At 46.9% G+C, this 17,113-nt stretch overlaps 1 protein-coding gene across 4 annotated transcripts in view; it reads left to right on the top strand.

The window, feature by feature from the left end:
• Positions 1–17,113, top strand: part of BCAR3 (BCAR3 adaptor protein, NSP family member) — a 138,774-nt gene that overhangs the window by 65,692 nt on the left and 55,969 nt on the right. The window lies entirely within an intron of this gene.

Below are 17,113 nucleotides of genomic sequence, written 5' to 3'. Positions count from 1 at the left end.
GTTCCTGGTTTGCCTCTCAATAATGCATGCTAGGCTTTCAATAAAAATGCATAGTAGGCTTTCAGCCTTGCGTGATGGACATCACTGTTATCTCGCCTGGTGACATAGCAACGAGTCCTTGTGCAAGTTGTGAGACCTTGCACATTCACAGTGATGCTACAGTGGCAATCCTGCACGATTTGGATGCAACGTGGCATCTTGTGGGGTAGACCTGTCTGCTCTGAGCAGCATCTCCCGCTGGGCCCATCACATCTAAGGCCTTCAGTTTTGCTGGCTGAACAGGTGTGTGGGGACAGCACAGGTGCTGCAATCCTGACGGTTCTTGCCTGGGGCTTGTCTGGATAATTTCCTCAGGCCAGATTGCTCCCCCCAATGCAGACTGAGATGCCTTTTCTCAGTGTCCCAAGTCAAAAGTAAATTCTCCCTGGGCCTCCTGAACTTGATGGTTTGAATCAAGGTCAAACCCTGGAGCTGCCCTCTAAAGGTGCTCAAAGGAGCCTTGTCTGGCCTAGTACGGCTAGGTTCACCGTTGTATTTTATGCCGCAGCCTTCATCCTTGACTGAAAGTAAGAGGACTCCTCTGGGATCCCAAGCAATGGCAGGTAGAGAGGTGGCAAAGAGACTGGAAAACTAGCATGCAAGCAAGAATCGAAACTATGGCATCTGACTAGGCTCCGTTTTATAATCGGACTTCAGAACCCTCCTCATGTGGCCTGTCTACCTCTGACCTCATTCTGCCATCTGCCTTAGTGGGATATTCCTCCATCCTGGCTTTTCCTACTGGTCCCCGGTCTTTGCCTTTTCTTTGGCATGAATGCTTCTTTTACAGTTGAGTGGTTTAAAGTGGGTTGAATTGTGTTGCCCCAAAACATATATTGAAGTACGAACCCCCAGTACCTGTAAATGTGGCCTTGTTTGGAAAGAAGGTCTTTGCAGGTTCGATCACACTGGGATGAGATCATACTGGATTAGGGTGCACCCTAATCCAAAGACCAGTGTTCTTATAAGAAGAGAGGAATTTGTGCACAAAGGCACTGACACACAGGGAGAACGAATGCCATGTGACCATGGAAGCAGAAATTGGAGTTGATGTGTGGATAAGCCAACAACACCAAGGAATATAGCCATCACAGTCCAAGAAGAGGCAGGGAAGGGTCTTCCTCTGGAGCTTTCAGAGAGAATGTGACTTTTGCCAACAGCTTAGTTTTGGACTCCTAGCCTCCAGAACTGTGAGAGAATAAATTTCTATTTTAAAGCCACCAAATCTGTGGTGTTTTGTTACAGCAGTAGGAAGCCAACATAGATCCAAACTCCTAGCTTAGTTGTGTGACTTGGGGCAAATTTCTGAAATTCTCTGGAGATGGGTTTCCTTGACAGTAAATGGGAGCATGTAGGAATTAAATTAGTTGCTACATGTAAAGTTATCAGCACAGTGCCTGACATGCAGATAGCGCTCAGCAAATACTAATTTAGTTACTATCACGGTCATCTGCTGTGTGGTGTGACTCAGATTTCATTGCCTCAGAGAGACCTTACCTGACCCCACTGCTGAAAGCTGCCTCCCCACGTCACTATGTCATTACTCTGGGGATCATCACTTGTCCCAAGTTCTATTTGTTTATTTAAAAAATCAAGGGGCGCCTGGGTGGCTCAGTCGGTTGGGCATCCGACTTCGGCTCAGGTCATGATCTTGCGGTCCGTGAGTTTAAGCCCCGCGTCAGGCTCTGTGCTGACAGCTCAGAGCCTGGAGCCTGTTTCGGATTCTGTGTCTCCCTCTCTCTCTGACCTTCCCCCATTCATACTCTGTCTCTCTCTGTCTCAAAAATGAATAAACGTTAAAAAAAAAAATCAAAACAACCCCAAAAGCCTCATTAGAAGGTGAGTTCTGAGGGCATGGACCTTTTCTTAATACTTAGTGACTGACTGATGACCACATAAAACCAGATGCAAAGGGCATTTAAATGGAAGGAAGAAGGAATGAGGGTGTTCTAAAGGTCTTAAAGTTTCCCAAGAAGCAAGTAACACTCAGCATCTCTAAAACTTTTCCAGAAATTTCTCCGGTGATTTTATTTAATGAAAGCAAGAAGATTTCCTATCCTGTCTTCATTCTCTCGCCAACCTGGTATAGGATAAAAATTGTGGGATCGCTGTTGTCACCTTAAATAGTCACACATTTAGGCAGAGGTATATATACTTTTTTTTTTTTAAAGTGTAGTTCTGACAACCTCTGTGGCTCAGACCTATCAGTTCCTCAGCAGATCTTGTTATCAGCTCCCAAATGAGAGCCATGCTTTTTTTTTTTAAGCCTTGCAATCGTTGTTCAATTCCGCCCTCTAGTGGAAATAATATGTCACAACAGTGCAGCGTTTGGCTACAGTTCATTGTCTAAATATTCTGGGAGCTTTTGATATTAAACTATTAACATTTTAACTTCAGAACTAAAGGCTGTGTTTAAAGTAAATAAAGAGGCAGGTGGTTTTCTTTGGGTTTATATTAAACAGATTAAAATTGTAAAGGCATTTTATTAATAGAGTGAATTGTCTTACATTCTTGGACAAAAAGCTCTTAAGATGCTGTAACACTGCATGTAGATTTTGAGTGGGGAGGGGCAGTTGGTCGTGATCTGATGTTTTACCTGTGGCAACCAAGAAGTATCCTTGGAAAAAATGATATTTGGGGGAACCTGCCTGGCTCAGTCGGTTAATTGTCTGACTTCCACTCAGGCCATGATCTCACAGTTTGCAAGTTCCAGCCCCGCGTCAGGCTCTGTGCTGACAGTTCGGAGCCTGCAGCCTGCTTCAGATTCTGTGTCTCCCTCTCTCTCTGTCCCTCCCCACTCATGCTCTGTCTCTTTCTCTCTGTCTCTCTCTGTCTCTCTCTCAAAAATAGATATTAAAAAAAATTTTTTTAATGATATTTGAATTGCTATTTGACAGCTGAAAAAAATGGCCAGAAGAAAGCTGGTATTAGGTGAGGCAGAAAACAGGTATCAGCCTATTAGAGATTGTTGAGGAAGGACCCCATGCCTGTGGGGCAATGTGTGCCCAGGCTGAGTGGAGTAGGAGAGAGGGTAGCAGGGAGTCTACGAGAAGGATAGGTACTCACATATTTCTTGAGTGGGAAGAGAGTGAGGAAGCTCAAGTGTTCCTGGGAAATTCTGAGATTAAGGAAGTAAGAAGGCTGAGTTGGAGAACAATTATATTGATTGGTTGATTGATTGATGGACTGCCAAAAATAACATATAACTACATATTGCTTTGCAACTTGATTTTTTTATTGAACATCATTGCATGTTAAATACATGGATCTACCTCCTTCTTTTGAACGTCTATCCAGTATCCCATTGTATGAAATACGATTATATTGGCCAATTCCCCACTGACATTTGGGTTCTTTTCAATGCTGTTAAAAACAGTCTTGTGGTTATTTAAAAATATAGCCCTATTTGCTACATATGTCATAGTCATTTAATAAATATATATTGAAGACCTGCCTTCTGGTCAGTGTTCTAGGGGCTGAGGATATGGCAGTGAAACAAAACAATGTCCCTGCCTCTGTGGAGCTTGTACTCTGGGGAGGAGGACTGGGAGATGGGGAAGACACCCTAGCAAGCACGTGAGGCAGTGATGAGCGCTAAGCGAAAAGATTTATCAGGGAAAAGAACTATGAAATATTGGGGTGAGGGGTGCCACATTTTAAATAGGGTGGCCAGGGAGAGGCTCACCCAGAGGGTGACCTGAGTGGAAGGGCCAGTCAAGCATGATGTCTAAAGGGAAGAGGCTGTAGCAAGGGCGAGGTCATGAAGCAGGAGTGTACCTCTTCCACCCGGGAACAGCCTTGAGGCCAGAGAGGCTAGAAGGGAGTGAACTTGAGGGAGAGAAAGGTAGAAGCTGATGTAAGAGAGTGATAAGAGGGAGGGGGCAGATTGCCTGGGGCCCGTAGGTAACTTTTGCTGAGTGAGGTGGGGAGCCAAGTCAGGATGACACTGGGTTCAGTGTGGCTAGCAGATGGCAGGAGCGGGGGCAAGAACAGGGAGAGGAGTTGGGAGGCCATTGTGACTGTCCAGGTGAGACAGGAGAGTGTGGGCCTGTGACAGCAGAAGAGGTGTTGAAGAAGGGCGATTGTGGTCTCGCACGAAGGCGGTCTTCAGCATTTCCTGCCTGATCGGTGTGCGTGGGAGCGCAGAGGAGTGAAGCACGATGCAGGAGAGATGCGTTGCCTGCAACTCAGGGGGCTTGGTGCACATTTGTGTGCGGACTTCCTTAAGAGAAAACTAAGGGTAGAATGATTGAGTGTTGAGAGTTATAGGTCAAAATTCACTTCCTGCAGCTAGGGAGTGTTTGTTTTGTTTTACACGTTTCTCCCAGTTTCCAAATCTTCTCTATAAGCGTTAGTGTTTTTATGGTAGAGTTATTTATTAAAATAAAAACACCCTTCTATTAGTCTACTTCATAGATACGCTGAAAACTTATGGATCAATCAAAATTATGTAAAACAAGGAGCTTAGGTGTATTAGAGCAGAAGTTCTTAAACTGTTTGAGCTCAAGACCTGTTTTCACTCTTATTAATTATTGAGGACCCCAGGGGCACCTGGGTGACTCAGTCTGTTGAGCGTCCAACTCTTGATTTCAGCTCAGGTCATGATCTCATGGTTTGTGAGATCGAGCCCTGCGTTGGGCTCTGAGCTGATGGCAGGCAGGGCCTGCTTAGGATTCTCTCTCTCCGTGCCTCTCTCCGTCTCTCTCTCTCTCTCAAAAGAAATAAATAAACTTAAAAAAAAAAAAGTTTAAAAACTACTTTTAAAAAATTTGGGGGGACCCCAAGGAGCCTTTGTTATGTGAGCTTTTTTAACTAGTGGTTTATTGTCTTAGAAAGTGAAATACAGGAATTTTTAAATATTTACTTATTTAAAATCACAATAACTATTTTTCTGAAAAATAATCATTTTCCAAAACAAAATTTTGTGAGAGGAATGGCACTGTTTTACATTTTTGCAAATCTCTTTAGTGTCATAGAATACTGCTTGATTCTCCTACCTTATTCAGCCTTCAGTCTGTTGTGTTGTTTTGGTTGAAGTCTGAAGAAAATCTGGCCTTGCACAGACACATAGTTCAAGATGGGAAGGGTATTTCTTTTTACTGAGGTGTAATTGATGTAACAGTATATTAGTCTCAGGTATATAACATAATAACTTCAGTATTTGTACATGTTGCAAAATGCACACCACTGTGTCTGGTTAACATCCATCAACATACATGGTTATAAAATTTTTTTCTTGCGACAAAAACTTCCAAGATTCGTTCTCCTAGCTGTTTTCAAATATGCAATACAGTGTTATTAGCTATAGTCACCATGCTGTACATTGTATCTCCCCATGACTTATTCATTTTATAATTGAATATTTGTACCTTGCCACCCCCTTCACCCATTTTACAACCCTCAGGACTGTTTTAATAGCGTTTTCAGATAATTGGAGCTATTCTTCTTTGATGTTATGCTAAAACTTGAAAAGTTGTAGCTCCATAAAGGCTAATTATAATGTGGAATCTGAAACCATATTCATGAACTTTTTTTTTTTTCTTTATACTGTATTCCCTTAAAATCCATTAGTCTCTGTGACAAGTTGGGTCTTTTACCCGTGTGTGATTTTGTGTCATCATGCATTGAGCGTTTGAAAAATACTGGTTGCTTGAGTTATGCAGATATTCAAAATGTTAATATATTTCATTATACAATATTAAAAACTCACTTTCATTTATATCCCCACTTATCAGAAAAAAATTATTAAAGCTATTGGGAAGCTGTCAAACTCGTGGTCGTGAATACGAGTTTCCCCGCATTCTAATTTTCAGTCGAAAGCTCAGTTTTCATCACTGGCAACAAATACTACCAATTTTTCTCCTATAAGTGACAGGCTCACTTTGTTCCTTTTTTAGAAAATACCTGCCAGATAACTAGCCACGTCTGAATAACCACAGTTTGTCAGACATTCTTTGAAGTAAAAGTGGTGTTCCAGGAGAAAGGAGCTGGTTCCACACACGCTTGCTTTCCCTCGAGAGGCAGCCACTGGACTTGGGTGTGTGGGAGAAGGGCCGTGTGCCCGTGTCCTGCCTCATCACACAGAATATTAAAGAGAGACCTAGGCTCCAGGGTCCAGCTGTGATAAAGCAAGTAATTCTTACTGCTTCATCAAGGACTTTTAGGCGAAACTGCCTATTTTTTAAAGAAATATTTTAGGGGCGCCTGGGTGGCGCAGTCGGTTAAGCGTCCGACTTCAGCCAGGTCACGATCTCGCGGTCCGTGAGTTTGAGCCCCGCGTCGGGCTCTGGGCTGATGGCTCGGAGCCTGGAGCCTGTTTCCGATTCTGTGTCTCCCTCTCTCTCTGCCCCTCCCCCGTTCATGCTCTGTCTCTCTCTGTCCCCCAAAAAATAAATAAACGTTGGGGAAAAAAAATTTAAAGAAATATTTTAAAAAACCTTTTTAATACTAAAAAAATAAATTTAAGAAACTGGTAGCTAAGAAATGCGGTGAGGCGGTATCCTGTTTGGGACGTCTCCCTTGCTTTGTGCTAAAATCCCAGCAGTTTGACCCGTCCTTGCTTTTACCTCATTGGTGGAAATGCCAACCCAGCGAAAAAGGCAAAAAATGTCTCAGTATTGTTATGAAAATAGTTTTGGCCTCATGGACTCCCCTAAAGGGCCCCCATGCCCCCCCTCCCCGCTGCACTTTGAACTCTGCCATCCCAGAGTTCCCAAATTTACTCCTTATGCAGTCCTTAGGTGGACATGCTACTCCTGCTCTCCTGCTACTTAAGAGCTGTTATAAAGCTGCAGAAACACTTAGAATACAAATAATCATCTCCTGTTTATCTAAATCCATATATTCTTTAAAAGATACTGATCATTAATACAGAAGAGACATTACGTTTTTATTTAAAAATAAGGTTGGGAATCTGTCCTAGAAATAAGGGTCTTCAGTTATGGGGCCTTTTCTTTACAATTGAATGGATCGTGAAGCCTCAACAAATCCCAACTCTGTTTCATATGATCGCGTCGCTCATTATATACTGTGAAGAGCTGGCCCAGAAACAGTCGCTGTTCTGCTCTGACTGCTTTATTTTAAAGCCGTGAAAACCTAAAGCTTGGTGAGGCCAAGGTCTGGGTTATGGCAGACATGCTCAGCTTGGATGTGAAAGTGAGTCAGGGGATACATTAAGTTGAGGCAGGCTGAAAATGAACATTCTTCTGGTCCTTAAGCTTTTATTAATTGCCACCACATTTGCCCATTCTGTGCTCCCAGTGTGGGTTAGCTGGCTGAGCTCCATCCGTCGGTTATGTCAGTGAAGATAAGGATGTGTCAGACCCTGGGAACAAGAACATGCTGTTTGGCCCTTCGAGGCAATTTCCTTTGGAGTCCCAGCTCTCTCCAGATGGCATCTAATTGTTTCTTGAATGACCTCAGTGTCCAGGCTGCAGGAACCTGGTCTGAGAGGCCATTTCACATATTTATTAGCCTGTGGATGAGAACTTAACCACATAAAGCCTCCATTCACACTCTCAAAAGAGCTTTTTGTACAGAAGCAGTGATGAAGCTGAGGGACTGTTTCCTGTGACCACCAGTCTCCAGTTGAGTTCTCATTTTCCCCAGGCCCAGGTGGGTGTGTTTTGAAGCATGTTGAGTCCATCATGGCCCAGTGTCCTCCCCTCTGTCTTTGAGCTTTTGCTGGAATGAGCCCAGGCAGAATAGGGCTGCATCCTCTTATCTCCTGGTTTCACAGCATTTAATGATTGCTCCTGCAGGTGGTAGGAGTGGGGAATCATGTGTTCTGGGAGCCTCTCTCCAGTTGGGACCCCAGGCAGTTCACGGTTGAGAATGAGGTGCTTCTGAGGGCTGAAGAAGGGACCAGTCCTAATCCAGACACAGGGATGGCAAGCCTGGTGCACCCAACGAGGGTCATAACCCTCATGTGGCAAGTCCTGCCTTAGGCTTCTGTGGTTCTGAATTATTTGAGGAAGTGCCTATCTTTTTGCAAACGGGATGGATAAGAACTATGTCTAGAAATATGCATGTGCACTTATTGTACGTCTTACTTCCAGGGTGTTTGTGGACCCAGACTGACAATCCCTGTGCCTTCTCCAACCATTCACTGGCCTCTATCCTGTTCAGGCATTGGCCCCAATCCTTCTGGGCATTGGAGTGTTGACAATGAGTTAGACAATGAATAAGTCCTGAAGCAAACAAAGACATAGGTCACTTTAATGAGTGCTTCAACAGCCAGGTGTTAGAGCTGGGGCCCCTCACTGAGGTAAATAAAATGATCGCAGTGCATGAAGGAAGCCGCATAGGGCCACAGAGACTGACAGTGGGGACTCTGAAGCTCTTTCTGGGCCATGTCCACCTAAGGACTGCATAAGGAGTAAATTTGGGAAGATCTGAATATATTTTGGGGATGATGCAGATTTCCCTTTCTTTGACCTACAAAGAAGACATGAGAGTTGCTCTCCCAGGTAATCAGTTGTAGCTGGTAAAGTCCACCTGGCCTTAGTAAGGGAATGTCTCAGACAACACCTCTGAATCAGGTCGTCTGTCTTTCCACAAAATATAATAGGCTTTGGAAACATCCTCCAGGAACTGAAGATGGTGCTGTTGCCTACATGAGCAGAGTTGAATGACCCATTTGTGAATGGTTTCTCCTAGCTTGGGAGGGGTGCTGGATGTGGGAGCAAAACTCACACCTACGTTCAGTGGCACAGGACATTCCAACTCCATGAATTCCTATCCCTTTTCCCAGAGGCGAATTCATGTCAGTTTCTTCTTGAAAACTCAAGGCAAGTCAGTTCTTTCATGGAACATCCTTGGAGGCTGTGAAGCACCATTAATTTCCACCCATCACTGAAACATGAGGGAACAACCCTATTATTAATGGGTGTGCATTATACATGTTTTCATGTAACATCAGTTTATGTTGGTTTCCTTTGAGCGTTTCTCAGATGTGGAGATCACGTCTTACACATGTGAACCCCAGTGGAACCCACAGTGTATTCTGTGTCGACCTCAAATCTTACCTGATCTCACAATCATAAAGTAAACTCTCAAACTGATGATGTGAGCTAGGAAATTTACCACTGGGAAGGGCAGGGGTAGAGTGGCCTGGGTTGATGATTGTGCTGAAGAAGGAAGATATGTCCAGACTCTACTTCTCAGCATGCTGGCTGCATTTGCCCAGATCAGCTTGTTTATATAGTGGGAGCACATGGCTGTAGGCTGCACTAGTTTATAATCTTAAAGTTTATGGCCCAAGGGGAAAAGGGGACCTCTCCCTCCACCCTGGTTTGAAAACTCCCAGGGAAGGACTCTGATTGGTCTAACTTAGGTCACATGTCCACCTGGACTATTTAGTGTTCAGAATTCTGATTAGTTCACACATCCAAAACAAGATGCATGTACATGCCACGGGTTAAAGTTTTTAAACATAATAACCACTATCTGCTATTTATATAATTTTTCCCCTGAATGTTCAGGATCACAAAAGTATATTGGGCGCTATTTCTGGTTGTCTCTGTTTCCTTGGGGTACATATGTAAAATACTGACATATGAATGGTAGGTTTTGTAGAGGTATTTTCTTTTTGACCCTTTCAAACCCTATACTCATCCTTCTCAAGTTTATCTCCTATGTGCTGGATACCCATTGCCTCCCAGTCTGATTGTCAGATCCATACTGTTACAGAGAAGTCATGGGCACTGGAGAACAGGGGCTGTGGATTCTGCTTATAGTTTGGCCTCAAAAAAATTCTCACATCTGCCGTCACAAGTACTCCAGCCCTGAGGCTGCTGTGGTGTCCCTCGAGATTGGTTCAGGTGGCTTCTTGCCGCTCTCCCTGGTAACTCTCCCTTCCTCCACCCTGCCCTCCCTCTCCTCTGAGTACACACTACAAGGCCAGGGATTGTATTGTCCTTTGAGTCACTGACAAAAGGAACCCATTGTCCCACCTTGGGCACCAGAAGTGTTGACCATCTGGATGTCACCTCTGTAGGCGGCATTGTGCTTGGCACCTGACTGCTCTAGGAAGTGAACAAACTGGCTGGTAATCAATATGAGCCTTCCCATGCAACACACCCTCTGAGTCGGCCTTCTCCTGTAGAGAAATAGGCCTAGATGATGTTTCTATATATGAAAAAGGCGGTCCCTTGGCCCTGCAGTCATCCCCTGTGCTATAGGGTTTTGCTGCCTCCTGGCTCTTTACAGATTCTGCTTCAGTGTCCATCTGTACATGTTCTGCCCTTTCCCGTCAGTAATGAGTGAAGATCTCTGATGGGCTATTTCAGGTGAGACCCGCTGCCTCTGTTGCTAAGAATATCTGTCTCGGGGGGGGGGGGGGGAGGGAGGGGGCTGTTGCAGCAGCCACGATTCTGCCTTTTGGATTTGCACAAGATAAGGTACTCCAGGCAACCAGGTGCTAGTCATGCTTCCATTATCACATCCGATTGATCCAGCTATTCTGATTGAGAGTCATTTTAATTATTAACTCTAAGTACTGTTTGATCTCACATATGAAATAGAGATAATAATATGTGTCTCCCAGTGTAAGTATTAAATAAGCTTTCACCATGGTAAAAGCTCTCAGTATAAATGCTGGCTCTTGGGGGCCTTGCACGGGGGTGAAATGCTGGCTCTTGGAGGAGCCCCGGCTGAGCGGTGGGGGATGTCTGTGACTGCTGCAGTCTGCTGGGCACGCAGCCCTGGAGTCTGTGGTCGGGGAGGGTTGCTGAGAACCCAACTTGTATTCTTCAGTATTCAGTGGTGACAGTGAGTGTGGTGTGCAAGCAAGGCCCCACCACCAGCTGGGGAGGGGTTCCCCTCATCTCACGGGGGTTTAAAGGTGCTCCAACAGGGGCTCCTGGGTGGCTCAGTTGGTTAAGCATCTGACTTCAGCTCAGGTCACAATCTCACAGTCTGTGAGTTAGAGCCTTGCGTCGGGCTCCGTGCTGACAGCTCAGAGCCTGGAGCCTGCTTCCGATTCTGTGTCTCCTTCTCTCTCTGCCCCTTACCCACTCGTGCTCCATCTCTCTTTCTCAAAAATAAATAAACATTAAAAAAAAAATAAAAGTGGGGCACCTAGATGGCTCAGTCAGTTAAGCATCCAACTATGGTTCAGGTCATGATCTCACAGTTTGTGGGTTCGAGCCCCACATCAAACTCTGTGCTGACAGCTCAGAGCCTGGAGTCTGCTTCGGATTCTGTGTCTCCTTCTCTCTCTGCCCCGCCCCCACTCGTGCTCGCTCTCCCTCTCTCTCTCTCAAAAATAAATAAACATTAAAAAAAAAAATAAAAGGACGGGGGGCGCCTGGATGGCTCAGTCAGTTAAGCATCTGACTTCGGCTCAGGTCATGATCTCATGGTTCGTGAGTTGAAGCCCCGCGCTGGGTGCTGTGCTGAGCCTGCTTCAGATTCTGGGTCTCCCGCTCTCTCTCGCACCTCCCCCACTCACCCTCTGTGTCTCTCTCTCCCTCTCCCTCTCAAAACTAAACATAAAAAAAAGAAAGAAAAAGAAATGATTGGTATCAGAGTAGCCAGTAGTAAGGGCTGATGCGGAATGAAGGAGTCACGCACATGGAAGGTGGTCCTCTAGGGACTCCAGCCTCACATGGAAGATCTAGTCCTAGAGCAAGACCCTGGAGGGCTGGGATAGGCAAGGGGGCGAGGCTGGAGGAGCATCCTGCAGAACATCCAGGCAGGATGTGTAGATGGACTCCCAGCTCTGCAGCTGACTTGGTGAGGGGGGCAATGGGGAACTGGAAGTGCGACCCAGGTCCTGTGGGGAGGGGTGTTCAGGATCCCCAGTCAGACTGGCTGGGATAGGGTGGGGCATCGAGGGCTCAGTAGCTGTGGATGGACCGGGAGCTCCCCCTGCGTGAGGGCCGAGTAGGCAGATGCCGTGGACACACGTGCCACCTGCTGAAACAAACAGGTCTCCAAACGACAGCGGCTCTGGAGTAAGAAAATCATTGGAGACATCTGAGCAAGTGTGATTAAAACCATATGTGCGATTTTCATATGTGATCTTAAAGTTTGAAGGCTAAAAATATTTTAAGACTGAGAAAACTCTTAAACGCCTCCTCATCGGTCCCTGGCTTTCAAGGTTCAGGAGTCACTGTTGTACCAGCCTGTCAGTCGGTGGCTCAGGGCAGAGCCGTCCACACTCCTGTGGGGGGCATGTGGTCTGACATTTGGGTGGGATCAGGAATATGCCCTGCAGTAGGAACAAATGGGAACCGAAGCTCCCATTTGCTGAGTGCCTACTATGTGTTGAGTGCCCGGCTCTTTATGGGTTGTCTCACTTGGGCCTCAAAAAAACCTGGTAAGTTGGAGGAGGAAACGGAGGCTCAGAGAAGTTAAGAAATTTCCCAAGGTCACTCAGCTTGCTAGCAGTGCAGTAAAGACTTGAACCCACCCTGGCTCTCCTTCTACCCTACCTGCCAGTGTCACTTTTGAGGCATGCAAATATGTGTCTCACAGCTCAGTGTTGGAAGATGTCATTTTGCAGAAATGCTTGTGAGATGGGAGAGCTGGGGGCAGTGGAGATGGGAGACAGTGCAGCTGGTCCTGGCCGGGGAGGCTTCACGTGTCCTGGCTTTGCAGACGCCCCTCAGAGCATTTCTCCAGCTCTGCTTGGGAGGGGCTTCTGAGGGGTATTTGTGGTCACTATTAGTTGCTTATATAGCTCACACTTACCAAAGTGGAAGGAAGGAAAAAGAGGAAAGCACACAGCACAGAAAACTTCGGAGCTACAATGCCCGGAAAAACAAATGCCCGCTTTGGGCGAGGTGCGTGCATCGTGAGTGTAGAATGGAAAGAAGCGTGGAGAGGCTGGCTCATCTTGGATGAGTGAGACTCCCAGGGGCATATGGATGGGCTTCAGGGGGCTAAGTATCCCCTGAAATTATATGTAAAACGTTACAGCGTGTGCCTTTTTGCTCTGGGAGGAGGCTGGATGGTTTTCATGGACTGTGAGAAAAGACAGAGACCACCAGAATCCAAGTCTGTTCTTCGAGGTTGGAATTCTGCCCCATGCTTGCACGTTTCATTTTGCCTTAATGCTGAAGACCGAAAATTGGGCTTGTGTAGCAGGATTCCTGGGGTGATATCAGAAAATAGGCGGTGGTGGTGGGATGTATGGGACGGAATTGTGTGTGATAGTGCAAGAAAGCAGAGTCAGGGCTGGGCACTCACGTAATTCAGCTCCACGATGTCAGTTTTACAATTTTAATAGCCAGTTAGAGAAACGGAAATTTACTGGGGGGTCCGTAAGACCCGGCAGGAAGAAACGTGCTTGTGAATACTGTCCTTAGTTCCTTTGTTGATGTGGTAGGCAGATCAATACTGCTTCCGGACAGAGGCCATTTGACAGCCATAGTCTTTCACCCCCATGAGGAATCTGAGGACTGGCAGACCGAGATGTGCTCGGTAGACCCTCTTAAACGCACCCTCTGTATTCGCAGGCACAAGCAAACATCTTGTCCACAGCAACACACAGAGTGGCCCTGAGAGCGTGGCCAGTGTTTCCCACCCCCCTCCCACCGGGTGCAGTGTGCATTTTGAGCAAGAGATGAATCTCGTTTGCATAGAGGAAAATGTGTCCAATGGTCTTTGGCAGCTTGTGTAGCTGCTGAGTCTGGCCTGAGGGGAAGGAGACTTCTTCCCTGATGGCTTCTCCTCATCCTCAGAGGTTTCCCCTCGAGCCCTGCGTCCTATCACTTACGTGAGGGTGGGCAGTCAGAGGCGCACCAGCTCCTCCACCACCAGCTCGCCTCCTGCTTTGTCGTGCTCAGAATACCGCAGTCAGGCCAGGTGTCTGGGAAGCTTTGGGAGACAGGGTTGCAGAGGAACGCACCTTTTCTGATGCTGGGTGGCTCAGTCGGTTGAGCGTCTGACTTCGGCTCAGGTGGTGATCTCACAATTTGTGAGTTCGAGCCCCATGTCCAGCTCTGTGCTGACAGCTCAGAATCTGGAGCCTGCTTCGGATTCTGTGTCTCCTTCTCTCTCTGCCTCTCCCCGACTAGTGCTCGCTCGCTCACTCTCTCTCAAAAATAAACAAACATGAAAAAAAATTAAATGCACCTTTTTTGGCTCTGGGCTTCCCAGGGTGCTCTTCAAGGGGCAGAACCTGCAGAAGGCAGTCTTGGATACTTAGGATTGGGCCCATCCGGGTTCATCTTCTCGGTTGCGTGGGGCACCAGGGAAAAGGGAATGGTAGCATCAGTCTTACTCCCTAGCTCATTAAAGCTGTTTTTGTTCACCAAGAGTCTGAATGCCGGGGTTTAGTGGAGGCAAAAAGTCAGGAGAGAGGTCCTGCTGGGGAGGCGGAGTCTCAGGAGTTGCCGCGAGAGGCCGAGCTGTTGTGACCTCCACAACTGGTGTTCACCCCTTGACTGATGCTCTGAGCGTGTCCCTGTGGGCAGGAACGAGCCCAGGCCTTGCAGCCTTGGACCAGTACCCTCCGGTGACAGCGTGCTGCCCACCGTGGGCAGTGTCACTGTCCACGGGGCTACTTGACAATGACGCGCACCTCAGTGCGCTTAAGGCGTGATGCCCTGATTCTGGGCTGGCTTCGGGGAGGGGAACGGTGGCGTACTGGCAACGTGGTCTTCCTAGTTGCCCTGAAACAGGTAAAAGCAGATACCTGGAAGGCACATCTCTCTCCCTACACAACTCTCCCCACCCGTGCCAGGTCGAAGAGAGGGCCTGCCTCACTGGGACCCTGATCTTCTAGTGAAGACGGTAGCACTCTGGGAGAGGGACTCTTGCGGGCTCTCAGCCTCCCTCAGTGCAAGGGCTGCTGCCGACAGGAAGCACCGTCTGTGGAATATGGCTGGCAGGCAACTCCTGTTTCCATGGTTACTATATAGGGCAGGTTAGTATTAGGGCTGCCCAAGGAAAACAATGGCATTGAGGACAACACTTGAGCGGGGGCCTTCCTCTGGCCTTTTTAACCCTCTTCCCAGATTGAGTGAACAACATTTGACCTGAAGGCATGGGGTAGACCCCCTCGAGGGTCTACCTGGCTGCCCTGGCTTTTTTCACAGGTTGTGTTCCTTGGTGCAGAGGAGCAAGTCTTCCCGGAGGCCAGAGGGGGCGCAAGAGAGCACAGTTTCCCAGGAGCTCTGTGAGACACCCAGCACCACTCCCTCTCTCCCTCTCCCCCTCTCCATGAGTCCCTGGGGTCTCACTAGAGATGCTGACCCTGGTCCTGAGAAAGGCGTAATGTGTTGAAAAGCCGGAATCCAAATTTGGTCCTAACTCACGTGCACCAAATCATCAGAGAGTGACCCCAGCCCCAGGTCACTGCCTTTTCATGGGGCCGTGTGAGTAACAGGTTTAATTATAAGACATTAAAAAATCTCTTATTCGTATTTCCACGTGACTGCATACCAGGTTCTGCATTCACAGGCTGGAGTCCCTGGTCCTTTGTTCTCTGCTGAGTGACATACTGTCCTGGTCTTCTGTTTCTTTGTAACTAGAATAGAATAATCACTGTGGGGAGAACATGGGAGAATTGATCAGTGTGGATGCAGATATTTAGAAGCATAACAAGTCAGTGAAGGGCACTTTGCAAATTCACGCAGTTATCATCTTTAGATGCAACAACCACACATTATTTTAGTCTCCCTCCTTGGCCATTTCAGGAGAAATTTATTAAAACCTTTGAGTGCTGTTTCAGAAATTATTTTTGGTATGGAACAAAAAAAATTGTAAATGCTTAGGAAACACTTACCTAGTAAGACTAGCTCATTCTTTAATCCTGACAGAATCAATTCTTTCGACATTTGGGGGCGTTTCTTAGAGTAAACAGGGTAAGTGACAAGAGCTGTGATTCTCCAGTGACCTGAGGATCTTTTGTTTTGCTTTTACCCTGGCCCTGGAGCATCTGATGACATAATTCTTGGTAATTTTACATGGCTGAATTATTTGCATATTTCTTTCAGGAATGCATTTCATTCAGACTTTCTGAGGGTCCGGGAGGAGTTCAGAGGCTTTGGCTGGCGAATCTCTCTGACGGAGAGACGGATTTAAAAAGCTGTTGCCCTTCCTTTTCCCGGGCTGGAGATGGTGTGGTTTTTTGTTTTGTTTTGTTTTTTTCTTTTTTCTTTTTCTTTCTTTTTTTTTTTTTTTTTTTGTAGCCTCTTGGGGAGTTTCTTAGCCTGGTGGTGCTTCTTATTTCCTGCCAAGGGGGATGAGCAGCTGAAGACTGGGCCCCTTACCTGGTGGCTGTTGGCCTGATTGATGAGCCATCTACACAGGCCATGGGCTCCGGCTGCTCAGGTGGACCTACCTTTGAACCCCGGCTAATAGAAATGAGGGCAAACAGAGTAAACGCTTGCTCATGGATACAGTACTCGGGTTGTGGAGGACAGTACTGAGCCACCAGCCGGCCCATCTCCAGGGGCCCTTCCAGCTCAGAATCCCCGTGAACTCTGTCACCCTTCCTGCTTGCTACGGGCTTCTTGGGAGCACTTCCATGGACCCAGGAGCTCTCATGACTGCACATCTCACCTCCAGAGTCACAGAGGAGGACCGAGGGAGCATAAAGGAAGTCACCCTCCCCTTTTCCCACCATCCCTGTGGTGCCGACTTATTGTCACTCCATCCCCACACCCTCTGTATTTATGAGGCTGCCCCTCTGCCCCTTCAGGCCGCATCCAAGCACAGAAGCCGCTCACCAGGCATTGAACAAACACGTCTCTATTTTTACAGGCCAACTTGACCTAGTCCAAAGGCCGAGGCCTCCCGAGGATTTGCCACTAATCCTGTTGGATATTTCTCATACCTCCCTCATGCCTCATCTGGTGTCGTTCCTTTCTGCACTGAATAGGTTCTGTTTCTTCCTTATTACAAGTTTCTGCCTGTGTGAAGTTTCAGAAAGCTTCAGGACACATTCCAGTCTTGAGTGGCCAAAGCCACAGAAAGGTAATGTTTGGAACAGTAGGAGAGGAGCTACAGGCAGAAACCTGGGTTTAACTTGAAAAACAAAAACAAAAAACAAACAAAAAACATTGTTGAGCATCCACTGTAACTGGAATGCTAGAAGGGAGGTGATTACTTTCCCCCGAAG

The sequence above is a fragment of the Felis catus genome, chromosome C1, assembly GCF_018350175.1.
Source record: "Felis catus isolate Fca126 chromosome C1, F.catus_Fca126_mat1.0, whole genome shotgun sequence".
Classification (NCBI taxonomy): domain Eukaryota; kingdom Metazoa; phylum Chordata; class Mammalia; order Carnivora; family Felidae; genus Felis; species Felis catus.
The sequence above is the reverse complement of the archived record's forward strand: the minus strand, read 5'-3'. Positions and strand labels throughout refer to the sequence as shown.